This window comes from Dryobates pubescens, chromosome Z, assembly GCF_014839835.1.
Source record: "Dryobates pubescens isolate bDryPub1 chromosome Z, bDryPub1.pri, whole genome shotgun sequence".
NCBI lineage: Eukaryota > Metazoa > Chordata > Aves > Piciformes > Picidae > Dryobates > Dryobates pubescens.
In genome coordinates, this window is record NC_071657.1 from 109428147 (window position 1) to 109449013 (window position 20867).

Consider the following 20867-nt stretch of genomic DNA (forward strand, 5'->3'; position numbering starts at 1 on the left):
CTGGCAATGACAACGTCTTTGAGCTCATGCTGTGCTCTGGATGCTTTCACTGAAATGTTTCTTTATATTCTGTCAAGGAATGGAAGCTGCTGTAATAGACCTGCTCTCTGTCCTCTATTCAGGGATGTGAATTGCATCGAATGTGAAGTTTATTATGTTAAGTTACTAACTGTAATACACAAAGTTAATACAAAACTTACTAAAATATGTGGTCTATACATTTTAAGCAGATCTGGCTCACAGACACACCACAGTCATTCATATGTTAGTGGAGCTCATGAACCTTTGGCTCCACATCTGTTTAGTAATCCAAACAACTCCCTAACCCCCAGCCTGCTCCATTGATCTTGCTTGCTCTATGCTTTTCCTCCTGGCGCTTGCTTGAACACCAGCTTCTACTTTCCACTAATACCACTTTGCCCAAGGCCTCCCTTAAAGGTCAAAAGAAGATACTCCAGAATGTTCTAGGCACAGGAAAGACTGATAGTGATTTTGATCAAACATCAGAGTGTTCTGATTCCTTCCTTAGAAGAACATAAATGAAAACAGGTAGCCCAAATTCCTTGCTTATATTTGTTACTGAACCATCTGCCACAAGGAAATTTGTGCAACCATTTGCTTAATGAGGTGCATCAGCCTCATTAGAGCAGGTAGCAAACACTGCCATCTGCATGGATGGTTTGCTTTTTCATTCAATCTGAATGCCATATTTAGAGATGAGAGTTAATGGGGCATGTATTGAGTATTGTAGGGTTTATTCTTTTCCCATAGACTCACTGAATTCAGAATGAGAGGCTAATTTCAGTACTTTCTAAGATTTTTTTTCCCTTCAGCTATTCTGTTCCCTTAAGTAAGAGCTGCAAAGAAAAAGGAAAATTAATCATGTCCAGCCTCTCATAGCCTGGTGTTTGAAAATAATGCTACAATGGACTTAAAACCAGAGAGGTTTATCTTGCTAGTGAAGGACTGTCTTTTGGCTGAGAATCTTTAGTAAGGTGGTTTTACCCTTTGGAAATAAAAGGGGAAACCCTATAGACTAAAATGCTATCAATAAAGCTAATAAATCACAGTAATCCCCAAAGAATATTCTTGAAGTCAAGGTCTATGTGGTACGTGGCTACACTCTTTTTCCAGCCATGAGCACATATGAAGAGGGCAAGAGACTCAGCAGAAGCTGTGCTCTCACCTAGACAGCCTGTGCAACTAGCAAGCATGGTACTTGCTAGTTAATACAAAACAAGCCCTTTTTGTCATCTCCACATTATTGCTCTGTTCCCATACTAGTCTGGGGACAGTCTGACACAACTGAAGGTATCCCTGGAGTCCTATGGTTCAAGATCTGACACAAAGTTTTTACGCTAAAACTAATCTTTTGTGCCAAAATCTGTCATAGGAATCTTTTCATGAAAGGTAACAGCAATGCTTCTTTTGGTTTTGGTGCACAAGCATTTCATCTTCATCTTCTTTGGCCACTGACTACAAGTTAGTGTTTGCTCTGTTAGTGTTGTTTAGTGCAATGTGCTGCTCCAGCAGGAGCAATCCAGCAAATCAGGCCATGATTTTAACTGTCTCAGGGCCCAGTTTTGCATTCACACAAATGGTTTGTTCTTCTGTGTAATCTCATTGATCTCAATGCAGGTTTGGACTTTGAAACTGTGTTCAGCACCTAGACTGCACTTGAAATAAAAATAGTGGTTATTTTGTCCAAGCATCAGTTACAGTTCTTGTTAATCCATGTTATTAAAGCTAATGTTCAGTATTTACATTTGTTCAAAAAATGCAGGACAAACATTCATTAGGAATGTTAGCAAACTCAATACAAACAAAATAGAGCTCAAGCTCTTCTTTTTGTCTAATTGTAAATAAAGTCTTCTTGAAGTAGCTGTTCCTTTTCTTGGTATTTTGGGTGTTTTTCTAGAGATTGATTTTATAAACTGATGAATAAGGAAGCATATGGCTAGCACTGTGCTCTGGCACATCACAGCTGGCTAGAAGTGCCTATCACCGTGTCCTCTTGACACATGGTATTTAAAAATCCCAGTGACACACAGCATTTATCCTGTGGATTACAAAAACATGGGGACTCTGCAGGCAGAGCTGAGAAAAGCATGTCTTGACTGAAGCAATTCTAAATCAGTCTCAGGAAACCAAGCTCAGAGAGAGACCTGTTTCAACTGCCTTGAGCTGAAGGTGTCAGCAGCTTCATGTTACCATATCCAGCAGCACATTTCATCACACTTTGCTGGTTCTGCTAGCCTGGCAAGTCTAGTGAGAGATCAGCCTGGCTATGCTCACACCTCACGTTCCCCACTTGCCCCAGGTGCCCGTGGGTGAAAATCAATGGTTAAAATCAGATCTGACCCAAGATCTAACTGCCTACATACTTACACCCCACAGCAGGTGTGCCAGCTCTTGATCTCTAGGCATAATTAGTCTTTCAAAGCCTTTCTTAAAACTATTCCGCCCACCTAGTGTACCAGTGTCTAAGGTAACATAAACATGCTGTCACACCCTGAAAAAAATAGAAGATTTATATTTTCTTTATTCTTTTAACTGAGAGACCAGAAAAATACTTGTTACATTCATGGATATATACAGGAACAGTATTTAAAATAATAATAAATATAATAACTAATAAAATGTGTTTACAGGTTGGTTGGTTGGTTGGTTTTCCAGTGGCCATATAAAACCAAGAAATAGGGGGCTAAATGGCTCAAGCTTACCAAATGTAAATTGCATTTTTAATTTGATACTAATACATACATACATAGAATATACATAGAATAAACCAGGTTGGAAGAGACCTTCAAGATCATCGTATCCAACCCATCAACCAATCCAACACCACCTAAACAACTAACCCATGGCACCAAGCACCCCATCAAGTCTTCTCCTGAAAACCTCCAATGATGGCGACTCCACCACCTCCCCAGGCAGCCCATTCCAATGGGCAATCACTCTTTCTGTATAGAACTTTTTCCTAACACCCAGCCTGAACCTCCCCTGGCGCAGCCTGAGATAGTTTTATATTCTTTGTCCCTGTTGCTCTGTAGTCACACCTTCTCCCAGCTGTACCCAAAGGAGCCAGTACCTCAAGGCCCACTCAGCCAGTGCCAGTTTGGGACCTTTCTCAGCGCTCCTAGGAAGACACTGCAGAGAGATCTGGACAGATTAAGTCAATGGGCTGAGGTCAGCATAATGAGGTTTAACAAGACCAAGCACTGGATCCTGTTCTTTGGTCACAACAACCCCAAGCAATGCTACAGGCTTGGGGCAGAATGGCTGCAAAGCAGCCTGACAGAAAAGGATCTGGGGATGCTGGTTTACAGCTGAACATGAGCAAGCAGTGTGCCTAGGTGGTCAAGAAGGCCAACAGCATCCTGGTCTGGATCAAAACCAGTGTGTCCAGCAGGAGTTGGGACATGATGGTGCCCCTGTACTTGCCTTGGTGGGGCCACGGGTTCAGTACTGGGTTCAATTCTGGGTGCCACAGTATGGGGAAGAGACTGAGATGCTGGAGTGTGTCCAGAGAAGAGCAACAAGGCTGGGGAGGTGTTTGGAGGTGTCACACAAGGAGTGGCTGAGGGAACTGAGGTTGCTTAGTCTGGAGAAGAGAAGGTACCTGAAAGGAGGTTGGAGTGAGGCTGTTGTTGGTCTCTTCTCCAAGTAACCAGCAATAGGATGAGAGGAAATGAATAGAATAGAATAGAATAGAATAGAATAGAATAGAATAGACCTTTGAGATCATTGAGTCCAACACATCTAATCAACTAAACCATGGCACCAAGCACCCCATCCAGTCTCTTCTTAAACACCTCCAGTGATGGTGACTCCACCACCTCCTTGGGCAGCCCATTCCAATGGCCGATCACTCTTTCTGTGAAGAATTTCTTCCTAACATCCAGCCTGAAATGGGTTTAAGCTGTGTCAGGGGAGGTTTAGATTAGACAATTAGGAAAAACTTCTTTATTGAGAGAGTGGTGAGGCATTGGAACAGGCTGCCCAGGGAGGTGGTGGAGTCACCATCCCTGGAGGTGTTAAAGAAACTGTAGATGTGGTGCTTCAGGATATGGTTTACCGGTCATGGTAGTTGGGCTGCAGTTGGACTTGATGATCTTGAAGGTCTTTTCCAGCTTCAGTGATTCTATGATGCTAAAAGAAAGCAAACGCTTTGCAGTAGGCGCCACCCAAAGGACACAGAGTTCTACACAAGGTCTCCTGCTTCATTTCAGCACAGGCAGTCAAAAATAATGCTGGCTGAAGTTCATTGTTCCTTCCTCTGCCAGATGATATCACCAGAAACAGTTGCATCATCACTTAAAAAACAGTGTGAGGAAAAGAAGCATATCCCAAGTGTCTTCTAAATGACATTTTCTTGGATGCAGGACTAAGACAGACATTTTAATGCTAAATAATATTCTGGAGGGTTTTGCTAAGGCCAGAGCTTCCTTTGAGTTCTGTGAATTGGTGGTGTACAAAACATGTGCTTGGTTTATCCAGGTGCCATCACTTTTGTAGCACCAAGGATCTGTGGACAAATAACTATTTCCTTTAATAGCTATTCATGTGCTCTTTTATTTGACCTGGGTCTTGGATACACCTTAAACACATTTGTAATTTCAGCCCCACTAGAATATTCGTGTGCAGGAATGGGAAATTTGCATTTTCATGCTTACTTTTTCCTGCTATTTTTTTTTTAAATGCAAAGCACACACATGTGAATACTTCTAAAGGTAAATGTCTCTGCTGATACTTTCCGTCGTGATAGGTGCTAAAATATGATTGGCATCTCAAACTAGTGGTGGAAGGTAAAGCCTGCTGGAAGTGCAGCTACTTTTGGGTACTGACATATAAAATCCAGGCTATTTATTTATTTAGCAACCACAAATGTGTAATCATATCCTCCTCTCTACATTCACACTGCAGGTGTAACTATCTATCTTTGCACTGGTCAAACACAGGGCCTGTTTTCCAAAATCAGGAATTATCACTACAATTAATGCACACAGACATACACTGACTTTGATGTGGCAGCAGCTGCATTTCATTCTGCAGTCCAGATAACATCAGCCTGCTTGTCTTCAGCAGAATAAATTGAAGAATATTGTTGACATTCAAGGACTTGTACTGGCAGAAAACAAAGACAAAGAGGAAAACAGGACCCTCTAGTTATTTTCATTTTTCCTACGAGCAATGGGAAAAAGCACTAAGAAAGAATTTTTGGCAAAGCATGTGCTTTAATTCAGTGACAAGTTAGTGCAGCTAAGAAATGCTTTCCATCCACCATCTAATCATCCAGGCAGAAGATAGAGTCTTCCTTGAGCATCATCCACTTTGTTAAATGGATGGATGTATGGATGTGTCTCCTGTGTAAGATCATTTGGCACTTAGTACAGTCCTGAAAGAGTCACATCTGATAGGTGCACAATGTTTTTAGCAGTACAAATAAGTTCATTGTCAGAGGCATCAGCCAGAACATGGAATATTGTGGCTTCCAAAATTTCCTATTTTTATGTCAATCTATTTAAATTACATTAATTCAGATGAAGACTGTAGGCTACGATTCAGGTTATTCTTTAAAATGAAGCTGCTCTTTGTAGGTAGAAGAGAGAAATGAATGAAAAGCATATCCAGCTAAATAATTCAGGAGTAGATTTCTACTAGCTTCTCTTGCTAATCTTTTCTGATTTTTGGGTTTTTTTTTAATACAGCCATTTCTTGGGTGTTTCAAATTCAGTTTATGAAGAAATGTTTTCTTGTAGTTTGATGCCCTGAATGGCATGTTTAGGTATAAAAATACATGCATTACACTTTTGACAACACTGATTTTTTGGGGTCAGTGTGCATCCATGCAACAAAACTTGGGATTGCAACACACCTGATAAAAGTGGCAGAGAACAATGCTTCACAACTCAGTGAGTCACTGTTTGCAGTGTCGGAGTGCTATGGAAATCATGGAGTAATCCCAAAGGGAAACTGAATAGATTTGAATGAAAAATGAGAGTTATGTATTTGCATTCTATTTGCAGGCAAATACTGAGCGGAAAGAGGAAGTGCTGTACAAGGCTTACCTGCAGCTTGCCCTTTCTGTATTTACAGGTAGGGGTTACACAGAAGTCTTCCCCAGGTTCTCCTTCATCAGAGAAAGGAAAATGGAGCGGTTGAAAGCTCCAAATTTCTCTCACTGTCCCCTCACAACATTGTTTCTTGCTCCTTTAGAAAAAGAAGGAAGGAGGCTGGAGAATTTATATCAGAAATTTCCTGCTGCCATGGAACAAGAGCCCTTCAACAGAGCATTTCGAAAGCCCTCCTTGCTCTTACACATTTGTGTGTGTGTGTGTGGTGCAGCTGAACTTCCATGACTCGCCACGCATTTTCTGCAACGAGCACTAGATGGCAATGCAATATCTAGCTGAAGACCCAAGCGCTCCAGATGTCCTGTCCAGGGTGGCTGACCCGGCCCCAGGGTTTGGGTGGATATACTTGGAAGTGGGGAGACTTCAGCTGAGGCACTCTTCTTCACCTTAATCCGCAGCATAAAATAGGGTAGTGTCACCACTTCACACAACTAGCTAGTGTTGCAATAGTCACCTCATGTGTTCAGATATGTTAGTGTGTGGCTTCCGCAAGAAAGAGATGACACAGTTGTATGCTGAGATAACTTCTGCACCAGTAACAACAACATATAATTAATAGGGTGCCCATGCTGGCACCCTATGACAGGAATAAAAACCCAAACCAACCCAACAAAACAAACCCACAACAAACAAACCAACCCTGCAAAACGGACTTTGCAGCCTACCTTCAAAAAGTTGCCTATGGGGTTGTCTGAGTGAGCAGGATATGAGGCATTTCTGATCCCCATTGTCAAGGCAGTGTTGCAAGTCCTGCTGAGAACTCAGCAGTCTGGTCAGGAGGTCTATCTGGAGTTACAGTTAGACCATATTCACCTGTGCCCATTATCTATGGACATAAAGTATTTATATATCTACGTGCATTTATCATCTTCAGTCATTACATAGGTCTACTTCTTGGATTGAGGAAGACTGGAGAGCAGTCCCTCTTTCATTTGGAAAGTAAAACTTTAAAAGTTATATGTTTTGCCTTATATGATCATGTTTTTAAAGCTTAAAATATTAAAAATAAAAAAAGTTCTCGAGAAGACTGTTGAAATGATGTTTCATAAATAGGCTGCCTTCAAAATAATAGTCTTAGTTTTTTTTTTTAATATTATATAATGATGAGAAATTTCAAGTCCCTCTCTGAAATTCAGCTAAATTAAATTGAACATATCATCAAAGAAGGAAAAATAAGGGACCTTTGGGGTTTATCATCTCAGTTTTAATTTCCAGGACTGATTATCTGTGTATGTGTGGGAAGGATGACATTCATTCCATCCATCTATCTATCTATCTATCTATCTATCTATCTATCTACCTACCTATCTATATCCCTATCTATCTCTATCTCTATCTGTATTTATCTATCCATGTGTGTGTGTGTGTGTATGGGGTTTTTTCATATAGTTGCTGACCAAAAGAGAAATGCTGAAGTCTGTTCTTGATAAGTTGTGGGCTTTTATCTCTTATCCCAGTGAGATGGCATCCTAATACCTAGGTGAAAGCACTTCTAGTAACACTCAAGAAACCCTTTACCATAATGGATGATCAGTTTATTTTTCACAAACATCTTGGACAAAAAGTTAGAACTAGACTCCAAGTTCTTCCTTAGTGAAATAAGGACCAAGTTGTTATATCAGAAGTTATCTGCATTGCTAAACAAAGTGCTAAATGTTGGGCTTGGTCACTTTTCCCTTTATCTGCAAAATGGATGTGCGAGTGTTCCAAAGATACAGTTTCAGTTGTCTAGCCTCCATCCGGTATGGGTAGGATATTGAGTGTCTCCAATTGTCACTGTATGTTATAGAAGATTTTGGTAACAATTTGAGGATGAGGATTTCTTCCTAAATCTCCTAGTAATTTAGTATAAAATGTCTCTTATGGCCTTTTCATATATGTAATTACCACATTAGTGTTCTCATATATTCTAAACAAGAAATCTCTGCCTTTAACTACTGACTAAAATAACTTTTTGCACACCTGCCTTTTGCTGAATAAAACTGAGTTTTCAATAACTTTGAACATAGAAAATGAGCTTGGCACAGAGGTGATCTTGATACTGTAGTGAAGGCTTCTGTGTTGTTGCATTTTAAATGATTTAGAAACTTGTATCCATTATCCAAATTAGCTCTGTAAATGAGCTTTTCAGAATGTCTTGCCTGACTGAAGCTCTGCACATAGTAGCTTGGCATCCCTGCTGAGGAGTAAGCATTCATGCTGAGTGCCTGAAGGGCAGGAAGAGTATTTCCAGGTCTGAGTAGGTGGTGAGGCATGTTACAATTACAGATACGCAATGAATATTAAACTTTCTCCATCACCAGATTTGCTAAAGAAGATTTCAGAGGCAGCTGCTATTGTGTGAATTAATCTCCAGCTGCTGACTCACCAGGGAGTGCACACAGCTGCAAATATATAAAATACTGCCTTTTGCTACTTCTGTCCTTATTGATGTGCTTCCTCCAGCCCTCAGCAGTGATAGCTGATGGCTCCTCCAGACAGGCACTGACAACTAGCAAGCACACAAAAAGCCATTTTGTGAAGCAGGCAGTTGCTGCACACATGACATTATTACCACATGCTCACATAAATAAGAACAAAAAGTAAAACTGCAACACCTGATGAAGCTGAATTCTCAATCACATCATCTGCAGACACGCCCATGACAATGTATACAAGAACACACCCTCCTCACCCAGTTCTTCTGCCTTGATAACTACTGTTTTCCAATTTCATGCACAACAGTACTTGAAACTGCTTACTACTGGGAGTTGATAAAGTCAGATAACTAGCAGTGAGGCAATCCAAATGCATCGGAGAAGATAACACAAAGTATGGCCATTCAGCTGGGCGTGACCCCACACTCTTGACCAACATTACCTTCATAACACAATAAGCAAACAAAATGAAAGTAAATGCTATAGGGGAAAATACATACCAGTATGTATTGGAAATAATCTCCCCCCCCCCACCTAACTCAGCTCTTTATTAAAGACTGATAATGCATTTAAGTATCTGCCAGTCCCTTTACTTGAGGAACTCCTTGGTGTAGTGCAAAAAAAAGGTTCAGAGACTTTTCATAAGGGTGTCTAGCAATAAGACAAGGGGGAATGGTTTGAAGCTGAGGGAGAGTAGGTTTAGACTGGGTCCTAAGAAGAATTTCTTCAGTACAAAGGTAGTGAGACTCTGGAATACATTGCCCAGGGAGGTTGCAGATCCTCTTCCCTAGCGGTGTTCAAGGCCAGGTTGGATGAGGCCTTGAGCAGCCAAGTCTATTTGAGAGGTGTCCCTGCCCATGGTGGGGAGGCTGGAGTAGATGATCTCTGAGATCACTTCCAAGCTAAGACACTCTAGGATTCTATGATTCTATGATTTACAAAGGCTGCAGAGCCTGAAGCTGGGCAGACTAGATGCTCAGGCAGACTAGATGCTCTGGCAGCCTGATGGAACCCGGCCCTCTGTTGAGGAAGGGCAGTGGCATTTTGAGGTGCCATCAGTTTCTGAGCTTTACAGGAGTAGGAGAAAATTGAAAAAAGTCACAGATTTCTTGGCAGGATTGAGGCATTTTAATTACTCTGATATCAAGGGATTAAAAAACTCTTTAGTCATTTACCATCCATGGTTTCAGCTCTTGGTTGTGGGTGAGCTTCAGACCTGTGTTTCCTCAGGCAGCAGTCCTGTCGTCCCAAGATAAAACCTCCATATACAGGACATTCACAATTCAAATGTTCAGAGAGATCTGATCACTGAAGTACTGCTTAAACCTATGACTCCTGTTAATTTCAGTGGTTATTAAGTAACAGCTACCCCTGGACCTTGGGCCCAAGACTCAGGTTGCTCTGCTTCTGAAGAGCATTATGACCTAAGGGTGACTGCTCATGAGGCCCACTGATACTCACCTAACCAAAAGGCACTGGTAAGTATAAACCAAAGCTAGACTATAACAGATAATGCTTAAACATCACAGGTTTAGACTGCAGACCATACATGAGTTACTGCAAATGGTGACCTACTCTGTCTTCATACATGTGGCTCACTCCAGCTCACGCTAATTTAATGGAAGATTTCCCATTAGTTCAGACAATGCCAATTTGGTGCATTGTACCTCAAATGAAAGGTTTCCTACAAGTAAAAACTCATCTGCCTTGTCTTATTCCTGTGTATAGAGACTGAGTGCTGCAAACCAGAAGTTATGAAAGTAATAAACATTTAGTGAAGTCCCAAAGAACACCTTCCCAGTAAAAGATTTTGCTCTATGTTGCAAGTGTACTGAAAATCAGTGGTTTGAGTCAAAAGTTAATAAATGTACCAGTTTTCTTCATTTGGAGAAATCATAGGCCAAAATAAATGGTGTGCTTTACATACTGTTTAGCTCTGGCGTGGTCACTTGATTCCTGAGGAATGAACATATTCTCTGTGTGTAGGACAAATGCTTCACCCTAAGAATGCAATCTAGCAAACACCAGCTGGTTAGAATTTTAGCCAACAGAACAGGAGGAAAAATATTAAATAAATAAAAAAAAAATCTAGAAAGCTGTATTTACAGCTGCATTAGCACTTAATACCACAAATTTCTTTCAGACTCAGAACAAAACTGACCTTTAAGAGTAGTAAACTTGGAATACAAATGCAAAACATGGCCTGATTATGAAAGCTCTGATGCAAAGCAGATTTTATTCTTACAGTGCTTGTCAAGCCCTCGCCTTCGAACTGCTCTTTGGCTGCCATGCTTTTCCAAGCAGAAGATAAATCTCCCTAGCTTTGTGCAGTTTGATATGACAGCATAGCTCCTGCAATTCTTTTAAGCAATTAAGTATGCCTGAGACGAAAAGATTGTGTCACAAATAAAGGCACTCCCTCTTGCATTGTTGTTTCTTTCACAGGCATGCTAAGGGTATTGAAATCCTCCTGGCTCATGCATATGTGGTCACTTATTGATTGGTTCTATACATCCAGTTACAGTAAATGACATTATATGCCCTCTTCCCTAATTACTTAATGAAATCCCCTTGGGCTGCAGCAATTTCCATATCAAAGTGGGTGGCTCGTGCATGCATTTAATAACTGGAGCTGAAGCAATCCTTTTAAAAGCAGAGGCATAAGGCCAAAGGCCATTTCCTACAATTAAATTAGATAATTCAAAATCAGGGTGGATCAGGTGGCTTCCTGTGGTCATGGAAATGTTAGACAGCCTGAGTTACACTGTCAGAAAGAACATAAAGGTTGTAATATCTCATGTGCTTGTAGGGGTCTAGAAGCTGAAAAGGGTGGAAGAGGTAATTCCTGAGAGCAGTTCTCCATTGGCATTAAGAGGTCAATGAGCCTAGAATCATAGAATCAATTATAGAATCATAGATTTGTAGAATGATAGAATGGTTTGGGTTGGAAGGGACCTCTGAAGGTCATCTAGTCCAGCCCCCTCTGCAGTAAGCAGGGGCATCCTCAACTAGATCAGGTTGCCCAGAGCCTTGTTGAGCCTCACCTTGATTACCTCCAGAGATGGGGCCCCAACCACCTCCCTGGACAACCTGTTCCAGTGTTCTGCTACTCTTGTGGTAAAGAACTTGTTCCTAATATCCAAAGAACTTGTTCCTAACATTAATTCACAGAATCAAGGTTGGAAAAGACCTTTGAGATCATCAACTCCAATCTATCACCCAACACTAAACCAAGAGTTTGCTGAGAGGGTAATGCTATGCAATTACTTTAGCAGAAGGTGTGTGGGGTTTTTTTTGTTTATTGAACTTAATACTGGCCTATCAAAATCATGCTTGGGTTTGTCAATAAATTATCTAATATCCAAGAGGAGTGGAACATCCTGAAAGTAGCCATATTAAGCATCTAGCAATCACTGAAAGTCAGTAATTCCTATTTGGATATTATTTTAATCTCCATTCTTTCTCAACAACACAGCTTTCACAGTCTGCCCCTTTTTTCCACCCCACCCACCTCATTTTCCCCCTTTTTCCTCTCAAACCCAGAGCACCTGGGCTCTATTGGAGTCTCCTCCCACCCCAGGTGTGGCCACTTGGCCCTCCCCACCCACTCCCCTTTTTAATCCCCCCCAAGAAAAGGCAAAGCCCTAAGCTGAGCCCATCTGGGCTGAGGGATCCTCCTCTCATCACTGGTGAGTGCCTATGGTGCACACTGGGTGATGGTGGTGGTGACAACAAAGGCCGGGGGGCCTGGTGGCCCCCCGGTTGTTAGGGCAATGATTGATGACTACTCCAATATTATCCACAGATGCTGGCTGGGTCTCCTCACTGGGGCTGAGCTCCTCTGTGTTTAAGAAATATGAGGATATGGCACTTTGGGACACGGTGTGGCTGTGGTGGCCTTAGGTTGATGGCTGGACTCAACAACCTTAGATGTCTTTTCCAAACAAAACAATTCTGTGACTATGATTTAAAAAAAAATTTTGTAAGGACACTGTTAGCTCCTTAAAGAGATGAGTTCATGCTAAGAATGGACACTACCCAAAACCATCTTACTGTGTTTTGTAACTGAGTGACTCTTCCTGGATGTGCCCAGTTATTTTTATCTGTTTTTAAAATGGAGTTGTCATCCTGAGGTTTTATGTTTGATACTTCCAAGGTCTCCTTATGACATCAATTGTAATTCATTCAAAGCAATGTTTTCCCTTAGTTCTCATAACAGTGGCCCCAAAGTGAAATGATGTCATGTTGTTCTTCTCTTCAATACCATGCATTTTGGCCCTTATTGATATCAACCTTATAGTTCATAAGATATTAATGTGTCAATTGTTTATTGACAAATGAAAACATAGTAGAACATAGCTCAAAGCCTCCTATTTATTCTGATTCTGCAGTGAAAACTGAAGAATCATAGAATGCACTGGGTTGGAAGGGACCCTCAAAGGTCATCTTGTTTGACTACCCTGCACTGAACAGGAACATCTCCAACTAGATCAGGTTGTTCAGGACTGCATCAAGTTTGACCTTGAATGTCTCCAGTGATGGGGACTCTGCCACATCTCTGAGCAATCTGTTCCAGTGTTTCACCACTCTCCTAATTCCTCCCAATGTCCAACCTCAATCTACCCTGTTCTAGTTTAAAACCATTGCCCCATGTCCTGTCAACACAAGCCCTTCTATACAGACCCTCCCCACCCTTCCTGTAGATCCCCTTCAGATAATGAAATGCTGCTGTAAGCTCTCCTCAGATCTTACTCTTCTCTAGGCTGAAGAGACCCAACTCTCTCAGCTTGTCTTCACAGCAGAAGTGATCATCTTTGTGACGCTTCTCTGGACCTGGCCACGTCCTTCCTTTGTGAGGACTCCAGACCTGGACACAGTACTCCAGGTGAGGTCTCACCAAAGCAGAGTGGCTGAATCACCTCTTTTAATCTTCTGGACACACTTCTTTTGATGCAGCCCAAGAGAGGGTTTTGCTTTCTTGGCTACAAGTGCAAGAAATCCTCCAAAACTTAGTCTCACAAGTCAAATGAACTCAAAGGGTCCTACAACAAACTTTAAGGTATTTTTCAGTTCTGACTTCCTTCAAAAAGCATAGAAAGAAGAGGAACAGTCACAGGGGTAAAGCAGCAAAGACCAGGTCCCAGAAAGTTTCAAGACATGGCACTTTGGGACATGGTGGTCTCAGGTTGATGGTTGGACTTAATAATCTTGGAGGTCTCTTCCAACTGAAATAATTCTATGATTCTAGAAGTAAGTCATTGTCAGTGAGGGGATTCAAAAATTGTTGTCCTCTTTACAAAAAAAAGAATAATCAAGGCTTAAGTCAGAGAGGCCAAAAGGCAGGAAAGTCACATGGCAAGATCTACTGCTGGAAGAAACAAATCTCACAGGCTCATGGTTCTCTACCAAAATCCGTGGTGGGGGTATTAGTTGTGTTTACCTAAATGCACATCAGCAGCATGTACATCTAGCTCTAAAATTAACTACTCACCATTTGTCCCCATGTTTGCTCCACATGGGGAGACTGGAACAGAAAATCCCTGCAGGAATAACCATCAGGAAGAAAATGCCACATGCACACACCCCGGACTTTCCCAAACAGAACTATTAATGAGTAAAAAGCAAGCTGATAGGATTCTAAACATCACCTATAGCCTATCCCATGGAAAACAGCTGCATTCATTTAATCTGATAAAAAATTAGTATTAACTACATTAATTAAGCCTACTGAGTCCTCATCCATGTTCTGTACTGTGGATGAATGACCCAGAAAAAGAAGCTAAGAACTACACTGCTCTGAAAGGATAAAAACATCACAAAGTTTTAAATATTTGAACTCTGCTCAGTGTATGCCTTCCCTTCCACTTGAGCATCTTCAGTACTTCACACCTTTATGTCTCAGTTGTCCAAGAGGTATCTCAATAAATATTTTGAGGCTGATCCTTTCAAAATCAGTATCTTGTTTCATGACCATCTGGAACTGATCTGGAGAACAAATGGAGAATTCTGTGAAATGACCAACCCAAATTTACTACTACTGAGGATCTGTTGGGACAGGTATATTAACAACAAAAAACAACTTGCCAACAAGTTCCCACTCTTCAGCAGTTACATCTCAAAAGTGAAGTCAATATTGATGGATGACTCATGGTGGTGCCTAATTTAGCCTGGGAGCAGGACAAGCAGGAAGAGAGCAGCAAAATCCACAGTTTTGGGTTGAGCCAGTCTTTGCACTGAAAAATCCCTTGCAGTCTAAAAGGTACAAAGCTATAAGGGCTGACAAGTCCTTTTCCCCAGGGCTGCTCTCTATCACATAGTCCCCTCAAGTCTGTACCAAAAATGAGGATTGTCCCAACTCAGGTGTAGGACCTTGCACTTGTCCTTATTGAACCTCATGAGGTTCACCTGGGCCCTCTTCTCCAGCTTGTCTAGGTCCCACTTGATGATATCCCATCCCTCTGGTATGTCTACTGAACCACTCAGCTTGGTGTCATCTAAAAAGTTACTGAGGGTGCACTTGATCCCACTGTCTACACCACTGATGAAGATATCAAATAACACTTGTCCCAGTACAGACCCCAGAGGGACACTACTTGTCATTCATTTCCATCTGCATGCCAAGCCATTGACTACTACCCTCTGGGTTCAACCATCCAGCCAACTTCTTCTCCACTAATCAGCCCACACATCAAATCAATGTCTCCAACTTAAAAAGATAGATGTTGTGGGAAATTCTGTCAAAGGCCATGTGCAAGTCCAGACAGCTGATAGTCATTGCCCTTTCCTTGTCCACTGTATGAGTGTAGTGAGACTCTGAAATAGGTTGCCCAGAGAAGCTGTGGCTGCCTCCTCCCTGGAGGTGTTAAAGGCCAGATTGGATAAGGCCTTGAGCAACCTGGTCTACTTGAGAGGCATCTTTGCCCATGGCAGGGCAGTTGGAGTAGATGATCACTAAGGTCCCTTCCAACCTAAGCCATTCTATGACAACAAATGAATGAAAATCAAGTATCAATGTAGTAAAAGCTGTCACTGATGAGGTTACTATGAAGAGTGAGAGACAAAGAACAAGGTCAGGATCAGAAGAACAAATCATGCCTAGTGCTCTGCAGGGAAACAAAGTGAACACTTTTCTTCATTGCAGAAGAGGTGAGCATTTTCACCAGCCTCAATGCTGTACAACTGACAGCAATAAGCTGACTCTATTTGAACTAAAAGATTCCTAAGATAATGCAAATCAGAAATGCAAGACACAGCCATTTTCCTTTCTAAACTCAGGTTTATAACAAAGTGAAAAGTACACATTTGAGATTCTGTGTGGACTACTTCCTGACTCCTCTTCCCTTTCCCACTGACTTCCCTCAAGGAACAAAACCAAAACTCACCCAACCCAAACAACAACAACAACAAAACTCTAGAAGTTTCTTTCTATTTTTTTAAGTGTATTATATTCTAACATATTAAAACCACAGACTGAGTGGAAATTGGTCTGCTTCCTCTGAATTCATTAACCCTTGGTGAATCTGATGAAGCAGTTAAAGAAAAACAACACAGAAACTTCACAGTGTGATTTGGTCTACCTGTTCCCCTTGCCATTCTGAAAAGAAACAAAATTATTATACTTTCAAAAGGATCCACAAACACAATTTCCTTTTTTATTACTTAAGATACTAATGCTATTCCCTGAAGCCTGTAGGAATTCACTACCAAAAATGGGCAGCTTCCCTGCTTTTTAGAATTACCTAAAATAGAGAAGATGCTTCCAAGAAAGTATTTTTTGATATACTGAAGCAAAAGTAATGAGTCAAAGTTTTGTTAAACAACCCAAATACTGTGACATCAATACATGTGGAACAGATCCTGGTACAGCGTTTAAAGCTAGTGTATCACAAACAGCCCTCAGTCACTTCAGAAGCATAACTAGCTGGAAGAAATCAAAATCCTTTGGAACCATCATCCATAAAAACTCAGAAGTATCCACAATTCCTTTGGGTGTATTTGCATATGCAAACTTTTCAGAGCAATTCCCACAATGTCTGAAATCATTTCAGAAGTCACTCCCACTCAGACCGTGCTCTCACCAAGCAATGCCACTGATAAATTTCCACAAGGCTCTGTGCTCTGAGTGTTTCTGATCCAGGGAAACCCATCCCCATCAGAACTGCTCTAAGAACCTGAACCACCCACCACACCGACCACTGAGCAAACCACAGACGAGCATCTTCTGGGCATGCCTTGCACTGGCTTAGATATACACAGATAGCCACAAGTTAAGGCTCCACTTACATTCCCAAGTCCCAAAATCAAAGGCATTTTATAGCTCTCAACTAAAGTGTTTATTCTTGTCAAGCTGTGTATAACCTGACATCCCCACTCTGGACACACTTCAGACTTCTAGAAAAATAGTGATCATGCCCCTGTATTCATAGAATACATAGAATACATAGAATAAACCAGGTTGGAAGAGACCTTCAAGATCATCGCGTCTAACCCATCACCAATCCAACACCGCCCAAACAACTAACCCATGGCACCAAGCACCCCATCAAGTCTCCTCCTGAAAACCTCCAGTGATGGTGACTCCACCACCTCCCCAGGCAGCCCATTCCAATGGGCAATCACTCTTTCTGTATAGAACTTTTTTCTAATCAGCACCTCTGAAGCCACACCTCAAAGACTGTATTCAGTTTGGGGCCCCTCCCTACAAAAAGGACATTGAGGTGCTGGAGTGTGTCCAGAGAAGAGCAACAAAACCAGTGAAAGGCCTTGAACACAAGTCTTGCGATGAGCAGCTGAAGGAACTGGGATTGCTTAGTCTGGAGCAGAGGAGGCTGAGGGGAGACCGCACTGCTCTCTACAATTCCCTGAACGGAGGTTGGAGTGAGGTGGGGATTGGTGTCTTCTCTCTAGTATCAGGTGACATAATGAGAGGAAATGGCCTTAATTTACATCAGGGGAGGTTTACATTGGATATTAGGAAAAAAATTTTCTTGCATGAGTGGTCAGGCTGCTCAGGAAGGTGGTGGAGTCACCATCTCTCTGGAGGTGTTCAGGAAATGTGTGGCCTTTGGGATATGGTTTCACAGCCATAGTGATCTTCACTCAATGGTTGGACTCAATGAGAGTTCCAACCAAAACAATTCTATGATTCTGTAAATTATCACTTGTGCTATCAGATTTTGCAGCAAATGAAGCCCCTTGAGACTTCTCCTATACAAAATTGTGTTGCTACATAAGAGAATCCAATACAATTCTATGTTTAATTAATCCTACCTAGTTATCATGATCACACATTTCATATACATTCATGTTTTATCAACTGCAACTATCTTTCATCTAACAATGTTAATATTTTTATACTGAGCTTCTGAGTTTACTGTGTGCAAACAGAAGCCAGAATTGATGCTCTGTCAGAAAGCTTTCAACTAAGTTACCATGGGGAACAGAAACTTCATCCTTACAGCTAAAAATAGGTGACTGAACAAAACATTAAAAACTAAGTATGCAACAACTGAAAAAAACAACCATGAAGCAGGCAAGAGAGCACTGGGGAAGGCTGCAGGGAAGACTGTTCGAAGAGCATAGGATTTTAGGGACTAAACAGGAATTTCTGTCTTTCGGTGCTGGAAGAGAATTTCCTTGAGTAAAATTTTCAAGCATGAAGCAATCTGTAGGTTATTCAAACATGTAATCCATCTCCTGGCAGACTTTCTTACTAATAATCCATCCTGTTGGTGTAACATACAGAGATATGAGATCAATAAAAGTGTTCCCAGATAATGACACAACTTTCCTATTTCTGAGTTCAAGATAACTGATCTTAATTCTGATAAGTCTCATGCAGGCTACCATAAAAGAAAATCCAAATTAATACTATTTTCTATGTATTCCCCTTCCTCATTCAAGGGTTTTGTGAAATTTTTGTTGCAGGCTTTAGAGCTACGAGTGTCCAAGTCTGCTACACACATTTCCCCAGCCCCCAGAGACTCCTTGAACAGTACCTGCTGTGGGCAAGCCTAACACAAAGAACTACATGTGACTACATGCTAGGAGATCAAGAAATTCTGTAAATACTTTTCCAGACTAGAGAACTGAACCACACAACCAAGTCACATTTCTGAACTATGAATCTATCAGATAGCTCAGCAATCTGGAATCCCAAAGGGATCAAAGTTTTACAAGTTACATTACATCACTAGGAATCCACAATCTAAATCAGCCTGTATAGGAAACATTTGCCTCCGCATTATTTGAACTGCTATAAAAATCCCCCAATAAATTAAAGTACCACACTTTAAACAAGGATTAGTGCATGGCTACTGAAATGATAGAGAGTAAGGAAAGCCTTTGAAAATCTATTTTTTTTAAATGTACTTTCAAAAAGGAATCTAAGGGGAGGGGGATTATGGAGGCAGAAAAAAGCCATGTATTGTCTACAGTAAGTTATCCATGGGACAGCAATGTGCCCTTGTGACCAAGAAGGCCAATGATGTCCTGGGGTGCATTAAGAAGAGTATGGCCAGCAGTTTAAGGGAGGTTCTATGCTGCTCTGATGAGACCATATCTACAGTATTGTATCCAGTTCTGTGCTCCCCAGTGCAAGAGGTACAGAAAAATACTGGACAAAGTCCAACAGAGGGCTACAAGGATGATTAAGGGAATTGAATGCCTCTCTTATGAGGAAAGGCATCTTGCAGATATATTCACCAGAGTCAAGTAACACGGCCCTTGGCCTTTTAACGGTCCTGCTCTGTGTCTGCTTCTCACCTGTTTTTGCTAAACTGAATGGAGGCTGTTATTTGTGTATTTGGACCAGAAAGAGTAAAGCACTGCTGCTGTGGCCTGGGGCCTCTATGCGCTGTTGTAGTGCAGTAGGGAGGAAGCTGGTACATGTCCCAGTGCATAGCCTGCATTGAGCTGGCACTTACAAAACCTTCCAGCTGACCCATGGTTTAAGTGTCACTGCTCTTTCTCCCTTCCAGTGCCTGACTCTTCAGTCCATGCTGAGGCTTAACTCACCTAGTGTTAGGTGTCTTTACCATAGTTATTATGCCAGCACAATGCACCCTTTTCAGAGTTAATGGAAGAAAAAAAAATAGAACTTGTGGGTCGTGATTCCTCTAAGTTTAAGACTTATTTCTAACCCCTCAACCAAGGAACTGAAAGAAGCAGCTCATATGAATGCCTCTCCTCATGATATTTGGTGTGTTTAGGGCTGCCCAGCACTAGAGAGAAGGGTTTGGCTGGTATTTTGGAATGAATCTTTCAAGTTGCTATCTGTGCCATGGGATGTAACTTCAGGAGAACTGTCTCTTCAATATGTTGCACCTGGCTCTGCACACCTCCCACCTGACTTAAGTAAAACTTCCTGGCTACAATCAGCTAAGCTTCATCTGCCCATATGAGCACAGCATCTACCTCAGTTCCTGGGAGTTATGAGGACTTCTACAGCAGATATTAGTCTGATTACAAAGCAAGAGTCTGTAGTTGTTCCGACACTATGTGCAACTTCATTTAAGCACATCCAGAGAAAGGCTGCTTCCTCCCTTTTCAATCACAGACCATGAGGCCAACTCAAGTACCAGTCCCCCTCCAACCAGAAGATACTTTAATCCAATTCTTATAACCTATTTGAAGCTGAGTCGCTCATTGCATCTTAGGCAGAGGTGTCTAAGTCTGGATGGAAAAGAGAAGAAAGGAAAAAAGAAACCTCACAAGTCTCAATAACACAGTGCTCAGGGCTGTCATCTGACAGAAAACAGCACTTTGCTCCCAGAACATTGAAACCTCCCTTCTGTACAGATCATAAGGAAATTCCAGCCCAGAACCTCCATCTAGTTCCTACTACAAGGAACAGCCCAATGTTGTCACCTGAGACTTACTCAACATCTCTCTTGATCAAGAGGGAAGAATGACAGCAGCAAATCCTACAGGAATGAATCAACATATTCTGCATTGGCATGACAAGTTTTACTGCAATAATTCAAAACTTGCTCCTGCAGAAAGTGGGTTAATGTTTGTTTGTAAAACCTTTGACCTTATAAAGGTACTGTTTTGCTCATCAGATAGTGCAATAAACAGCTGGGTCAATATTTACCTTGACTGGTAAGCGGTTTCTCTCTATCAATTCTCTTCTATTTCTTTATGTTCGTGGGCTGCAAAAGTTCCTGATTATTTCATTCACGTCTGAGCTGTGATCAGCTTTCTTGTGTGGCTGGAAGTCGCTGTGCAGTGGTAGGAATGATGCTGCTCCTGCAGACTTTGTAACAGTCAGCTATCACATAGCAGCAAAATTCCAACTCATCCAGACTAGTCA